We start from the raw sequence: 14,164 nt of genomic DNA on the forward strand, positions 1-14,164 counted from the left end.
AAAACTATAGTAATCAAAATAGTGTAGTACATAAAGACAGACATATAGACCAATGGAATAGAATATTGAGCCCAGAAATAAATTCTCACATACATGGTCCAACATATTTTTGACTCAATTGCTAAGACCAGTCTATGTGGAAAGGACAGTCTTTTCAAAAAATGGTGCTGAGAAAACTGGATATCCACATACAGAAGAGTGAAGTTGGACTCATACCTTACATCATATACAAAAATTACTTGGGGGATGCCTTGGTGGCTCAGTTGGTTAAGTGTCTGACTTTGGCTCAGATCATGATCCCAGGGTCCTGGAATTGAGCCCCGCATCAGGTTCTCTGTTCAGTGGGGAGCCTGCTTCTCCCTCTCCCTCTGCCTGCTGCTCTGCCTACTTGTGCTCTCTCTATCTCTGTCAAATAAATAAGGTCTTCAAAAAAAAATTACTCGGGGTGCCTGGAAGGCACAGTCAGTTAAGTGTCCGATTCTCGGTTTCAGCTCAGGTCATAATCTCAGGGTGGCGGGATCGAGCCCTGCCTCAGGCTTTGTACACAGCATGGAGTATGCTTGAGACTCTCTTCTCCTCTCCCTCTGCCCCTCTCCCCTGCATGTGCACTTTCTCTGTCTAAAATAAATAAATAAATCTTTTTTAAAAAATTACTCAAAATTGGTCAAAGACCTAAGCATTAAAACAATAAAACTCGGGGCGCCTGGGTGGCTCAGTCGTTAAGCGTCTGCCTTCGGCTCAGGTCATGATCCCAGGGTCCTGGGATCGAGCCCCACATCGGGCTCCTGCTCAGCGGGAAGCCTGCTTCTCCCTCTCCCACTCCCCTTGCTTGTGTTCCCTCTCTCGCTGTCTCTCTCTCTGTCAAATAAATAAATAAAATCTTTAAAAAAAAAAAAAAAAAAAACAATAAAACTCTTGGGAAAAAAAAAAAAAAACACAGGGGAAAAGCTTCATGACATTGTATTTGGCAATGATTCTTTTGGATATGATACCAAAAGCACAGGCAACAAAAGAAAAAACTTGATCAATTGGACTGCATCAAAATTTAAAATTTCTTTTGTATCAAAGGACGTTATCAAAAGAATGAAAAGACAACCCACAGAATGGGAGAAGATATTTACAATTCATATACCTGATAAAGGGATTAATATCCAAAATACATAAGGAACCCCTACAACTCAACCACAAAAATATCCAAACAACCCAATTCAAAAATGGGCAAAGGGCTTGAATAGACATTTCTCCAAGGAAGATATACTTATGCCAATGAAAATGTGCTCAACATCATTAGTCATTAAAGAAATGCAAATAAAAACCACAGTGAGATACCACTTCCCACATACTAAAATGGGAATCACCAAACAGAAAATATCAAGTGTTGATGATGATGTGGAGAAATTGGGATCCTAGTACATTGTTGGTGGGAATGTAAGATGGTTCAACCACTGGGGAAAACAGTTTCACAGTTGCTAAAAATGCTAAACATAGAAATACCATGTGATCCAGCAATTCTGCTTCTGGGTATATATCCCAAAGAAGTGAAAGCAGGAACTCAAACAGATACTTGTACACCAAGGTTCACAGTAGTAGGTATTCACAATGGTGAAAAGGTGGAAACAATCCGAATGCCCATCAACAACTGAATGGATAAACAAAATATGGTATAGGGACGCCTGGGTGGCTCAGATAGTTAAGCATCTGCCTTCGGCTCGGGTCATGATCCCAGGGTCCTCGGATCGAGCCCCACATCAGGCTCTGTGCTCAGAGGGGAGCCTGCTTCTCCCTCTCCCTCTGCCTGCCTATCTGCCTACTTGTGATCTCTCTCTCTCTCTCTGTCAAATAAATAAATAAAATCTTTAAAAAAAAAATATGGTATAAACATAAAATGGAACATTATTCATAAGAAGTGGAATTCTGACACACTACAACAAGATAAGCCTAGAAAACATGCTATGTGAAATAAGCCAGACACAAAAGAATATTCTGGGACTCCACTTATATGAGGAACCTAGAGGAGACAAACTAAGAAACAGATACAGAAAGTGAATTAGGGGTTACCAGGGGCTGGAGACGGGGCAATGGGGAGTTACTGCTTAGTAGTTAGAGTCTCTGGAACGATAAAGTTTTAGAAATAGTGATGTCATGGTTGGACAACATGGGAATGTAATGAATGCCACAGATTTGTACACTTAAAATGATTACCATGGTAAGTTTTATGTGTATATATTTTGCCAAGACAAAAAAAAAATTTGAAGAGAATCTATTTAGAAATCTCAGAAATTTTAAAAATATATTGTTGAAATAAAAGATCTGAAAGAGTGGATTTTACTTTTTTTTTTTTTTTTTTAAGATTTTATTTATTTATTTGAGAGAGAGAGAATGAGAGAGAGCACATGAGAGTGGGGAGGGTCAGAGGGAGAAGCAGACTCCCTGCCAAGCAGGGAGCCCGATGCGGGACTCGATCCAGGGACTCCAGGATCATGACCTGAGCTGAAGGCAGTCGCTTAACCAACTGAGCCACCCAGGCGCCCCTGAAAGAGTGGATTTTAATTATCAGAAAATGCAGGCTATATACCTAATTGGACCTTAATCCTAAAAACAATTAAAAACTCTGGATAATTATTTTAAAATTAAAATTATCTAATCAATTAGTAAGGAAACTGGGGATCCTCTGGTCAGGTCATAGAAGCAAAGAGGTGAGCCTAGAGAGCGATGACCGCTTCCCTCTCTTGGGGGCCTTCTTCAGACTAGACAATGTGCATTTGGGATTTCATAGCTGCAGGTGTTTGAGGAACAGAAAACAACCCTCCAGACCCATCCAAGGCAGGGGCGGTAAAAGAGCAGCCTCCATCCCTCGGGCTGGGACTCCAGAGGGTCATACCCATGGTTTTGACAGTGAAATAGAAATAACTGGCCTCCGCCCCAGAGAAGAGCTGAGTGTCTCCAATTTGGTTCATGAGAGGATTACCTCTGAGAATATGGAAACCACGAGTGGCCCTTACATGGCTGTGCAACCTGAATTAACACCACCTGGGTAATCTGAAAACCAAGAAGCAACTTTAGAGTGATCCTGGGTTGGGAGTGCTTCCAGAGCCTGGCAGACACAAACACAAATTTCCTCTGGAAGAATCCACATTTATCCTGGGTATCAGAGAATTTATGAAATAAAATACCAAGAAAAATGAAATGCCAAAGAAAAATTCCAAATAAATTTTGAGAGTCAAAAATAACACAAACAAGGCACCATGAATGAGGGAAAAAAAAAATTGGAACAGACCTTAAAGAATTTCAGATAAATGGGGCGCCTGGGTGGCTCAGTTGGTTGGGCGACTGCCTTCGGCTCAGGTCATGATCCTGGAGTCCCTGGATCGAGTCCCGCATCGGGCTCCCTGCTCAGCGAGGAGCCTGCTTCTTCCTCTGACCCTCCCCCCTCTCACGTGCTCTCTCTCTCATTCTCTCTGTCTCAAATAAATGGATAAAATCTTTAAAAAAAAAAAAAAAAAAAAAAAGAATTTCAGATAAATGGAATTATTAGACACAGACTTTACAGTAACTATGTTTAATACTTTAAAACAGATAAAAAATAACCTTGAAATATATACAAAAAAGGATGAGATTTGAAAAACAATCAAAATTTAAATAAAATAGAATTGAAATTATAAGTGTAATGGATGGGTTTAATAGCAAATTAGACACACTGAAACTAGTGAAATGGAAAACAGAACTGAAAAGATTATCAGTAATGGAGCAAAAAGTCAAAGAGAAGGAAAATATGAAGAAGGGTTAAGAAATACAGCAGATAAAGTCAGAAGGTCTAACATATATATAATTATGGACCCAGATGGGAAAAGAGGGAAAACGGAGAAGCAATATCTGAAAAGATAGTTACTAAGAATTTTCCAAAACTGGTGAAAGATACCACCTTACAGCTTCAAAGGGTTAAACAAATTAGCCCTAAACAAATTAGTTATGTAACACCTGGTTACATCAAAAGTGAAATGCATAAAACTAAGAGGATGTAGTTTAGGCAAGAGGAAATTGGCAGATGGAAGATCTGGGCTGCATGAAGTAATAAAGACCATAGAAAATAGAAATTTAAACAAAAATTGGCTTTAGAAACAATAATAGTGTATTGTGGGTTAAATTTTAAAAAAATTTATAGCAAGAGTTGTAGGAAAAGTAATGGTCTCCCAAAGATGCCCACATCCTAAGCCCCATCACCTATGAATATGTCATGTCACATGGCAAAACAGCACAAATTCATCATCTTCCAGTTCTGTAGGTTAGAAGGTGTTGGCAAGGCTGTGTTTCTTGCCAAAGGCCCCTAGGGAAAATTCTGTTCCCTTACCTTTCCCAGTTTCTAGAGGTGGCCTGTTGATCTCATCTCATGGCCCCCTCCTCATTCTTCAAATCCAGCAACGTTGCATCTCCTGATCTTTTCTTCTGCCTCCTGTCTACCTTCATGGACCCTGGTAATGACATCGCCCCTTCCCCTAATCCAGGTAATTGTTTCATATTAAAGTCAGCTGATTACCAACCTTAATTCCATCTGCAACCTTAATTTTTCTTTGCCATCATCCAGTACTTGAGAAACATACACACAAAAACCCATAAGCATAAAGAATAAATGAAAAAAAAAGAACTTGACCTAACATGTACATATATATAGAATATTACACTCAATATCTATAGAATATACATTCTTTCAAGTGCTCATGTAACACCCATCCCCCACCCCTTCCCCTCTGGGAACCATTAGGTTGTTCTCTATATAAAAGTCTATTTCCCTCAGAAAGAACTCAAATACATGGAGGCTAAAGAGTACCTTCTAAAGAATGAATGGGTCAACCAGGAAATTAAAGAAGAATTTAAAAAATTCATGGAAACATATGAAAATGAAAACACAACTGTTCAAAATCTTTGGGATGCAGCAAAAGCAGTCATAAGAGGAAAGTATATAGCAATACAAGCCTTTCTCAAGAAACAAGAAAGGTCTCAAATACACAACCTAACCCTACACCTAAAGGAGCTGGAGGAAGAACAGCAAATAAAGCCTAAACCCAGCAGAAGAAGAGAAATAATAAAGATCAGAGCAGAAATCAATGAAATAGAAACCAAAAGAACAGTAGAACATATCAATGAAACTAGGAGCTGGTTCTTTGAAAGAATTAACAAGACTGATAAACCCCTGGCCAGACTTATCAAAAAGAAAAGAGAAATGACCCAAATCAACAAAATCATGAATGAAAGAGGAGAGATCACAACCAACACCAAAGAAATACAAACAATTATAAGAACATATTATGAGCAACTCTATGCCAGCAAATTAGATAATCTGGAAGAAATGGATGCATTCCTAGAGATGTATCAACTACCAAAACTGACCCAGGAAGAAATAGAAAACCTGAACAGACCTATAACCACTAAGGAAATTGAAGCAGTCATCAAAAATCTCCCAACAAACAAAAGCCCAGGGCCAGATGGCTTCCCAGAGGAATTCTACCAAACATTTAAAGAAGAATTAATACTTATTCTTCTGAAACCATTCCAAAAAATAGAAATGGATGGAAAACTTCCAAACTCGTTTTATGAGGCCACCATTACCTTGATCCTAAAACTAGACAAAGACCCCATCAAAAAGAATTACAGACCAATATCCTTGATGAACATGGATGCAAAAATTCTCGCCAAAATACTAGCCAATAGGATCCAACAGTACATAAAAAGGATTATTCACCACGACCAAGTGGGATTTATCCCTGGGCTGCAAGGTTGGTTCAACATCCGCAAATCAATCAATGTGATACAATACATTAATAAAAGAAAGAACAAGAACCATATGATCCTCTCAATCGATGCAGAAAAAGCATTTGACAAAGTACAGCATCCTTTCTTGATCAAAACTCTTCAGATTATAGGGATAGAGGGTACATACCTCAATATCATAAAAGCTATCTATGAAAAACCCACAACGAATATCATTCTTAATGGGGAAAACCTGAGAGCTTTCCCCCTAAGGTCAGGAACACAGCAGGGATGTCCACTATCACCACTGCTATTCAACATAGTACTAGAAGTCCTAGCCTCAGCAATCAGACAACAAAAAGAAATAAAAGGCATCCAAATTGGCAAAGAAGAAGTCAAACTCCCACTCTTTGCAGATGATATGATACTTTATGTGGAAAACCCAAAAGACTCCACCACAAAACTGCTAGAACTCATACAGGAATTCAGTAAAGTGGCAGGATATAAAATCAATGCACAGAAATCAGTGGCATTCCTATACACCAACAACAAGACAGAAGAAAGAGAAATGAAGGAGTCGATCCCATTTACAATTGCACCCAAAACCATAAGATACCTGGGAATAAATCTAACCAAAGAGGCAAAGAATCTGTACTCAGAAAACTATAAAATACCCATGAAAGAAATTGAGGAAGACACAAAGAAATGGAAAAACACTCCATGCTCATGGATTGGAAGAACAAATATTGTGAAGATGTCAATGTTACCTAGAGCAATCTACACATTCAATGCAATCCCTATCAAAATACCATAAACTTTTTTCAAAGAAATGGAACAAATAATCCTAAAATTTGTATGGAACCAGAAAAGACCCCGAATAGCCAGAGGAATGTTGAAAAAGAAAAGCAAAGCTGGCGGCATCACAATTCCGGACTTCAAGCTCTATTACAAAGCTGTCATCATCCAGACAGTATGGTACTGGCACAAAAACAGACATATAGATCAATGGAACAGAATAGAGAGCCCAGAAATGGACCCTCAACTCTATGGTCAACTAATCTTCGACAAAGCAGGAAAGAATGTCCAATGGAAAAAAAACAGTCTCTTCAACAAATGGTGTTGGGAAAATTGGACAGCCACATGCAGAAGAATGAAACTGGACCATTTCCTTACACCACACACAAAAATAGACTCAAAATGGTTGAAAGACCTAAATGTAAGACAGGAGTCCATCAAAATCCTAAAGGAGAACACAGGCCGCAACCTCTTCGACCTCAGTCGCAGCAACTTCTTCCTAGAAACATCGCCAAAGGCAAGGGAAGCAAGGGCAAAAATGAACTATTGGGACTTCATCAAGATAAAAAGCTGAGAGGGGGGAAAGATGGCGGAGGAGTAGGGGACCCTATTTCAACTGGTCCCCGGAATTGAGCTGGATATCTACCAGACCACTCTGAGCACCCACGAAACCAGCCTGAGATGTAAGAAGATCTGGATCTCTACAAACAGAATATCGCAGGCGGTTGGTTGTTTGTTTGCTTGTTTGTTTGTTTTTTTAAGATTTTATTTATTTGTCAGAGAGATAGAGAGCACAATCAGGGGGAGTGGCAGGCAGAGGGAGAGGGAGAAGCAGGCTCCCCGCTGAGCAGCGAGCCTGATGCGGGACTCGATCCCAGGACCCTGGGATCATGACCCGAGCCGAAGGCAGTTGCTTAACCGACTGAGCCACCCAGGCGCCCCGGAGGCAGTTGGTTTTGAGGTACGAAGCGGGGAGCCGTGATTCCGCGGGCAGATATCGGAGGATAAACGGCAGCAGGAGGGTGCCTGGACGTGGGGATCCCACACCGCCGGTGAGTGACAGCCTCACACGCTGGGGACGGGGCACAGACTCGCAGACCAGTAGCGACAGCGGAAGGACTTTAGGGCAGCCCCCGGGGTGGAAACCTGGAGCGGCAGGGTCGCGTGCGCAAATTGGGAGTGGCTGGCGGTTTTAGAAGCACAAAGGGCAGAGACGTGCCCTGGAGGCAGGACTGGGGGCGCTGTGGAGGGGCGCACAACCCAGGCCGCTGCAGTTTATAGCAGCACGGACAGAAACGGAGACGGTGTGGCCTGGAGAGCTCACTGAAGAACAGACTGCAATCTCTCTGCTCTGAGGCAGAGGGTCGGAAGTGGTCTCTTCTGCTCTGACTCGTAGAAGAGACGCGGAAAGCTGCCAGGGAAAGCTGCCAGAGAACAAAAGCCCCCAAAACTGATTCCCGCTGAGCCCATCCCCCACCACAGGGGGGCAGGGCAACTCCGCCCAAACAGGGTTGCCTGAGTAACAGTGTGGCAGGCCCCTCCCGCAGAAGACAGGCTGGGAAAACAAGAGGCCAGCAACCCTAAGGTCCCAAGAAAACAGGTGCATCTTGCTTGGGTTCTGGTCAATAATTTGGACTCTATACGTTCCCTCAAACACCCATCAACAGAATGACTAGGAGGAAGAGCCCCCAAAATAGAAAAGACTCAGAGATTATGACTTATGCTGCAGATTTACAAATGGATGCAGATATAACCAAGATGTCAGAGATGGAATTCAGGCTAGCAATTGTGAAGACAATGGCTAGAATGGAGAAATCAATTAATGGCAACATAGAGTCTCTAAGGGCAGAAATGAAAGGCGAATTGGCAGAACTTAAAAATGCTATCAATGAGATCCAATCCAATCTAGATAATCTAACAGCTAGGGTAACTGAGGCAGAAGAATGAATAAGCGACCTGGAAGACAATATAATAGATAAAAAGGGAAAAGAGGAGGCCAGGGAAAAACAACTCAGAATCCATGAAAATAGAATCAGAGAAATAAGTGACACCATGAAGCGTTCCAATGTCAGAATAATTGGAATCCCGGAGGGAGTGGAGAGAGACAGAGGACTACAAGATGTATTTGAGCAAATCGTAGCTGAGAACTTCCCTAATCTGGGGAATGAAACAAACATTCGTGTCCTAGAGGCAGAGAGGACCCCTCCCAAGATCAAGGAAAGCAGGCCAACGCCCCGGCATCTAACAGTAAAACTTGCAAATCTTAGAACCAAGGAAACCATCTTAAGGGCAGTTAGGGGGAAGAGATTCCTTACGTACAGAGGAAGGAACATCAGAATAATGTCAGACCTGGGGCGCCTGGGTGGCTCAGTCATTAAGTGTCTGCCTTCGGCTCAGGTCATGATCCCAGGGTCCTGGGATCGAGCCCCGCATCGGGCTCCCTGCTCCGCGGGAAGCCTGCTTCTCCCTCTCCCACTCCCCTGCTTGTGTTCCCTCTCTCGCTATGTCTCTCTCTGTCAAATAAATAAATAAAATCTTAAAAAAAAAAAAAAAAAAAAAAAAGAATAACGTCAGACCTATCCACAGAGACCTGGCAAGCCAGAAAGGCCTGGCAAAACATATTCAGGGTACTAAATGAGAAGAACATGCAGCCAAGAATACTTTATCCAGCAAGACTTTCATTTAGAACGGATGGAGAGATGCAAAGCTTCCACGACCAGCAGAAACTGAAAGAATATGTGACCACTAAGCCAGACCTGCAAGAAATATTAAGGGGGGGGTTCTATAAAAGGAGAAAGACTCCAAGAGTGATATACAACAGAAATTTACAGGGACAATCTATAAAAACAAGGTCTTCACAGGCAACATGATGGCAATTAATTCATATCTTTCAATAATCACTCTCAACGTGAATGGCCGAAATGCTCCCATAAAATGGCACAGGGTTGCAGATTGGATAAAAAGACAGGACCCATCCATATGCCGCCTACAAGAGACTCATTTTGAACCTAAAGATACATCCAGACTGAAAGTGAAGGGATGGAGATCCATCTTCCATGCCAGCGGACCTCAAAAGAAAGCTGGGGTAGCAATTCTTATATCAGACAAATTAGATTTTAAACTAAAGTCTGTAATTAGAGACACAGAAGGACACTATATCATTCTTAAAGGGTCTATCCAACAAGAAGATCTAACAATTGTAAATACCTATGCCCCCAACATGGGAGCAGCCATCTACATAAGCCAACTGTTAACCAAAATAAAGAGTCATATTGATAACAATACGTTAATTGTAGGAGACCTCAATACTCCACTCTCAGCAATGGACAGATCATCTAAGCAGAAAATCAACAAGGAAACAAGAGCTTTGAATGATACATTGGACCAGATGGACCTCATAGATATTTACAGAACATTTCACCTTAAAACAACAGAATACTCATTCTTCTCGAGTGCACATGGAACTTTCTCCAGAATAGACCACATACTGGGTCACAAATCAGGTCTCAACCGATACCAAAAGATTGAGATTATTCCCTGCATATTCTCAGACCACAATGCTTTAAAACTGGAACTCCATCACAAGAAAAAATTTGGCAGAAATTCAAACCCTTGGAAGCTAAAGACCACTCTGCTCAAGAATGTTTGGGTCAACCAGGAAATCAAAGAAGAACTTAAACAATTCATGGAAATCAATGAGAACGAAAACACATCGGTCCAAAACCTATGGGATACTGCAAAGGCGGTCCTAAGGGGGAAATACATAGCCATCCAAGCCTCACTCAAAGAAATAGAAAAATCCCGAATTCACCAACTAACTCTACACCTTAAAGAACTAGAGAAAAAGCAACAAACGATGCCTAAGCCACACATTAGAAGAGAAATAATTAAAATTAGAGCAGAAATCAATGAATTAGAAACCAGAAACACAGTAGTCAGATCAACGGAACTAGAAGTTGGTTCTTTGAAAGAATTAATAAGATCGATAAACCACTGGCCAGACTTATCCAAAAGAAAAGAGAAAGGACCCAAATTAATAAAATTATGAATGAAAGGGGAGAGATCACGACTAACACCAAGGAAATAGAAACAATTATTAGAAATTATTATCAACAACTATATGCCAATAAACTGAGCAATCTGGATGAAATGGAGGCCTTCCTGGAAACCTATATGCCAAGACTGAAACAGGAAGAAATTGACAACCTGAATAGGCCAATAACCAGTAACGAGATTGAAGCAGTGATCAAAAACCTCCCAAAGGGGCGCCTGGGTGGCTCAGTTGGTTAAGCGACTGCCTTCGGCTCAGGTCATGATCCTGGAGTCCCTGGATCGAGTCCTGCATTGGGCTCCCTGCTCGGCAGGGAGTCTGCTTCTCCCTCTGACCCTCCCCCCTCTCATGTGCTCTCTCTCATTCTCTCTCTCTAAAAAAAAAAAAAAAAAAAAACAAACCTCCCAAAAAACAAGAGTCCAGGGCCTGATGGATTCCCTGGGGAATTTTCCCAAACATTCAAGGAAGAAATAATACCTATTCTACTGAAGCTGTTTCAAAAAATAGAAACAGAAGGAAAACTTCCAAACTCATTCTATGAGGCCAGCATTACCTTAATCCCCAAACCAGGTAAAGACCCCATCAAAAAGGAGAATTTCAGACCGATATCCCTGATGAATATGGATTCCAAAATCCTCAACAAAATCCTAGCTAATAGGATCCAACAATACATTAAAAGGATCATCCACCATGACCAAGTGGAATTTATCCTCGGGACGCAAGGGTGGTTCAACATTCGCAAATCAATCAATGTAACAGAACACATTAATAAGAGGAGGGAGAAGAACCATATGGTCCTCTCAATTGATGCAGAAAAAGCATTTGACAAAAGACAACATCCTTTCCTGATTAAAACTCTTCAGACTACAGGGATAGAGGGAACATTCCTCAAGTTCCTAAAATCCATCTATGAAAAACCCACAGCGAATATCATCCTCAATGGGGAAAAGCTGAGAGCCTTTCCCTTAAGATCAGGAACACGTCAAGGATGCCCACTCTCACCACTATTGTTCAACATAGTACTAGAAGTCCTAGCAACAGCAAACAGACAACAAAAAGAAATAAAAGGTATTCAAATTGGCAAAGAAGAAGTCAAACTCTCTCTTTTCACAGATGACATGATACTTTATGTGGAAAACCCAAAAGACTCCACCCCCAAATTACTAGAACTCATACAGCAATTCAGTAATGTGGCAGTATACAAAATCAATGCACAGAAATCAGTTGCTTTCTTATACACTAACAATGCAACTGTAGAAAGAGAAATTAGAGAAACGATTCCATTTACAATAGCACCAAAAACCATAAGATACCTCGGAATAAACCTAACCAAAGAGGTAAAGGATCTATACTCTAGGAACTACAAAACACTCATGAAAGAAATTGAAGAAGACACAAAAAGATGGAAAAATATTCCATGCTCATGGATTGGAAGAATAAACATTGTTAAAATGTCTCTGCTACCCAGAGCAATCTATACCTTCAATGCAATCCCAATCAAAATTCCAATGACATTTTTCAAAGTGCTGGAACAAACAATCCTAAAATTTGTATGGAATCGGAAAAGACCCCGAATCGCCAAGGAAATGCTGAAAAAGAAAAACAAAGCTGGGGGCATCACGTTGCCCGATTTCAAGCTATATTACAAAGCTGTGATCACCAAGACAGCATGGTACTGGCACAATAACAGACATATAGACCAATGGAACAGAATAGAGAACCCAGATATGGACCCTCAACTCTATGGTCAAATAATCTTTGACAAAGCAGGAAAAAATATGCAATGGAAAAAAGACAGTCTCTTCACTAAATGGTGCTGGGAAAATTGGACAGCCACATGCAGAAGAATGAAACTCGACCATTCTCTAACACCATTCACGAAGATAAACTCAAAGTGGATGAAAGACCTCAATGTGAGACAGGAATCCATCAAAATCCTAGAGGAGAACATAGGCAGTAACCTCTTTGACATCGCCCACAGCAACTTCTTTCAAGATACATCTCCAAAAGCTAGTGAAACAAAAGCAAAAATGAACTTTTGGGACTTCACCAAGATAAAAAGCTTCTGCACAGCAAAGGAAACAGTCAACACAACAAAGAGGCAACCCACAGAATGGGAGAAGATATTTGCAAATGACACTATAGATAAAGGGCTGGTATCCAAGATCTATAAAGAACTTCTCAAACTCAACACCCAAAAAACAAATAATCAAGTCAAAAAGTGGGCAGAAGATATGAAAAGACACTTCTCTGAAGAAGACATACAAATGGCTAACAGACACATGAAAAAATGTTCATCATCATTAGCCATCAGGGAAATCCAAATCAAAACCACATTGAGATACCACCTTACACCAGTTAGAATGGCAAAAATGGACAGGGAAAGAAACAACAAATGTTGGAGAGGTTGTGGAGAAAGGCGAACCCTCTTACACTGTTGGTGGGAATGCAAGTTGGTACAGCCACTTTGGAAAACAGTGTGGAGGTGCCTCAAAAATTTAAAAATAGAGCTACCCTATGACCCAGCAATTGCACTCCTGGGTATTTACCCCAAAGACACAGATGTAGTGAAAAGAAGGGCCATATGCACCCCAATGTTCATAGCAGCAATGTCCGCAATAGCCAAACTGTGGAAAGAGCCGAGATACCCTTCAACAGATGAATGGATAAAGAAGATGTGGTCCATATATACAATGGAATATTACTCAGCCATCAGAAAGGATGAATACCCAACTTTTACATCAACATGGATGGGACTGGAGGAGATTATGCTAAGTGAAATAAGTCAAGCAGAGAAAGTCAATTATCATATGGTTTCACTTATTTGTGGTACATAAGGAAGAGCATGGAGGACACTAGGAGAAGGAAGGTAAAAATGGGGGGGGGGAATTGGAGGGAGAGATGAACCATGAGAGACTATGGACTCTGAGAAACATACAGGGTTTTAGAGGGGAGGGGGGAGGGGGGATTGGTTAGCTTGGTGATGGGTATTAAGGAGGGCACGTACTGCATGGAGCACTGGGTGTTATACGAAAACAATGGATCATGGATCACCACATCAAAAACTAATGATGTATTGTATGGTGACTAACATAACATAATAAAATTTAAAAAAAATTCAAAGTAAAAAAAAAAAAGATAAAAAGCTTTTGCACAGCAAAAGAAACAGTCAACAAAACCAAAAGACAACCGACAGAATGGGAGAAGATATTTGCAAATGACATATCAGATAAAGGGCTAGTATCCAAAATCTATAAAGAACTTATTAAACTCAACACCCAAAGAACAAATGATCCAATCAAGAAATGGGCAGAAGACATGAACAGACATTTTTCCAAAGAAGACATCCAAATGGCCAACAGACACATGAAAAAGTACTCAACATCGCTCGGCATCAGGGAAATCCAAATCAAAACCTCAATGAGATACCACCTCACACCAGTCAGAATGGCTAAAATTAACAAGTCAGGAAACAACAGATGTTGGCGGGGATGCGGAGAAAGGGGAACCCTCCTACACTGTTGGTGGGAACGCAAGCTGGTGCAGCCACTCTGGAAAACAGTATGGAGGTTC

At 41.0% G+C, this 14,164-nt stretch overlaps 1 protein-coding gene across 4 annotated transcripts in view; it reads right to left on the reverse strand.

The window, feature by feature from the left end:
* The window catches only part of URGCP (upregulator of cell proliferation), a 64,218-nt gene that overhangs the window by 35,881 nt on the left and 14,173 nt on the right, over nt 1-14,164 (reverse strand). The gene's annotated exons all lie outside the window — the stretch shown is intronic.

The sequence above is a fragment of the Halichoerus grypus genome, chromosome 12, assembly GCF_964656455.1.
Source record: "Halichoerus grypus chromosome 12, mHalGry1.hap1.1, whole genome shotgun sequence".
Taxonomy (NCBI): domain Eukaryota; kingdom Metazoa; phylum Chordata; class Mammalia; order Carnivora; family Phocidae; genus Halichoerus; species Halichoerus grypus.